The sequence below is a fragment of the Myodes glareolus genome, chromosome X (assembly GCF_982192425.1).
Source record: "Myodes glareolus chromosome X, mMyoGla1.1, whole genome shotgun sequence".
Lineage (NCBI taxonomy): Eukaryota > Metazoa > Chordata > Mammalia > Rodentia > Cricetidae > Myodes > Myodes glareolus.
In genome coordinates this window covers 71139420-71142108 of record NC_142053.1, presented here as the reverse complement: position 1 = coordinate 71142108, position 2689 = coordinate 71139420, and the positions used below count along the sequence as shown (strand labels likewise).

Sequence of the window (2689 nt, the reverse complement as noted above, 5' to 3'; positions counted from 1 at the left end):
CTACAGTGATTGAAAATTTTGCTGGGTATAATTATCTTGGCTGACATTGATGATATTTTAGAGCTTATAGCACATCTGTCTGAGCCCTTCTGACTTTAATATTCTCAATTTAAAAGCCAGGTACAATTCTAGTAGATCTATTTTTATGTTACTTGTTCTTTTTTCCTTGTAGCTTTTAATATTATTTCTTTGTTTTGTACATTTAGAGTTTTGATTATTATGTGATGAGAGAATTTTTTTTCTGGTCTAATCTATTTGGTGCTCTGTATGCTCATTGTACCTTTAGATGTATTTCCTTCTTTAGGTTAGAAAATTTTTAATGATTTTTTGAGGACTTTTTCTGGGGCTTTGAACTTGCTTTCTTCACCTTCCTCTATGGCTATTTTTATGTGTGGTCTTTACACAGTGTCCCAGATTTCCTGGATGTTTTATGTCAGGATATTTTTAGGTTGTCCATTTTCTTTGACTGATGAATTCATTTCTTCTATCATATCACCAATGCCTGAGATTCCCTCTTTAATATCTTGTATTCTATTGGTAAAGCTTTACTCTGTAGTTCCTGTTCAAATTCCTAAATTTTACATTTCCAGAATTCCTTATTAGTTCTAGCAATTCATTTCCTCCACTGTCCATGTTTTTGGATTTCTTAAAGAGATTTTTCATTTCCTCTTTTAGGACATCTACCCTCTTCATATGGTTGGTATTAAGGTCTTTCTCTTGTGCTTAGGCTATGTTGGACTATTCAGGGACTGCTGCAGTAGGATTGCTGAGTTCTAGTGGACACACATTGCCCTGGCTATTTGTGATTATGTATTTATGCTGTCATCTTGGTATATAAGCATCTGGGTTTGTGATTATTATAGTCTAGGTGCTAATTTTTGTTTGTTTTTGTTGGTTGGGTTTTATGTTCCTTAGTTTCTGTTTTCTCTCGGATTTTTGGAAGGTGTATAGATATGTGTTGTCTCTGTTTCTGGATGTTTTGGTAGTGTGTTCATGGGTCATGCCTGCTGGTATTGGAGGCTAGGTAACTGGGATGAGTTTGGGAAAGGAACATAGGAGGATAATGTATTTGTAATCCATTGGAGTTTGGGTCAGAGAGAAAAAGAAGACCACAGCAGATTTCCTGCTTCAGAGCTGGAGATGAGACTGAGAGACAGGATCTCAGGAACAATAGGAGAAGTGTGGGTATGCCCTCTGTCTACTTGTTGCTTTGGGAGGAGCAGCCCTTGGGTTAGTAGTGCTTGACTCCTAGAGTTAGAATTTTGGACAAAACAATAAGTTGGGAGGGGGAAAGTTAGAAGGGAAAGATCTGTGGAACCCACAGGAGATGAAAGCAGGTGAACAGGGAAGGCTACCATAGGCATTTTGCTGCAGAACTGGATATGAACCTGGGGGATTGGATCTGGATGAAAAAAGAGAGAGGGCAAGGTCTTCAGTCAACCTAGCTGATCTACTGGAAGGTGTGGCCTGTGGTTTAGCAGATTGTGTTTGCTGGAATTGGGGCCTGGGATACAGTGATGAGTGGGGGGGAGGGAGCTTAGAAGGTGTCTTAGGGTTTTTATTGCTGTAAAGAAACACTATGACGATAGCATCTCTTATAAAGGAAACATTTAATTGTGGTGGCTCGCTTACAATTCAGAGGTTCCGTCCATTATGGCAGGGAGCATGATGGCATGCAGGCAGGCTTGGTGCTGGAGAAAGAACTGGAGTATCCTACATATTGCAGGCAACAGGAAGTCAACTCACTATCACACAGAGGAAAGCTTGAGAAAAAGAAACCTCAAAGCCAGCCCCCACAGTGACACACTTCCTCCAAGAACATACCCACACCACCTAAAAGTGCCACTCCATTTGGGGGCTATTTACTTTCAAACCACCACATTCCACTCCTTGGCCTCCAAGGGTTTATAACCATATTATAATACAAAAACTTAATCAGTCCAGTGTAAACAGAGATTGTGATTTCATTTCGCAAAAATCTAGATGTTAATAATCACGCAAAAACTATATTAATACAACTCTGTTTGGCCAATAGCTCAGGCATATTTCTTTATTTCTTTCTTTTTTTTTTTTTTTTACTTTTCCTCACTTTTATTTATGACAGATTTCCCCCGATCTCTTCTGGTCAAAAGTTCTTGGAGACAATTCCATCAGCTTTAGCCAATCGGAGAATAGAATCATCTGACTCGCCCATCCTGCGAATGGCCCTGCAGATAGCATAGGTTTTAAACTGGCCATTAAAACGACCTGTGACCCTGTCAACCTCGGTCACGTTCATCTGGATGGACATGTGGTCCTTGGCACCAATGATGTGGTTTTTCGCGGAGCATTTTCGCAGCACGTACAGGTCCACGAACTCGCTGGGGTTGTTCTGCATGTCGAGGTCCTGCCTGCTCGCTAGGCCGCAGGAGTGCAGAAAGGACTCAGGAATATTTCTTAAATTAACCCATTTCTATTATTTTATATTTTACCATGAGGCTTGTGATTTGCTATCACATATCTTGCTTCTTGGGTGGCTACATGGCGTCTGCATGACTCCACCTACTCTTTCTAGATACTTCTATTCTGACTTCTTACCTGCCTTTACTCTGCTAAGCCATGGCTGAAACAGCTTTATTCATCAACCAATAAAAGCAACACATAAACAGGACATACCACATCATCACCCCTTTAATTTTCTGTCTAAATA

At 40.1% G+C, this 2689-nt stretch overlaps 1 pseudogene; it reads right to left on the bottom strand.

Moving 5' to 3' along the window:
• Positions 1-2072: 2072 nt before the first annotated feature.
• On the bottom strand, positions 2073-2377 carry LOC125389477 (small ribosomal subunit protein eS21 pseudogene; annotated as a pseudogene).
• Between the last annotated feature and the right edge of the window lie 312 nt (positions 2378-2689).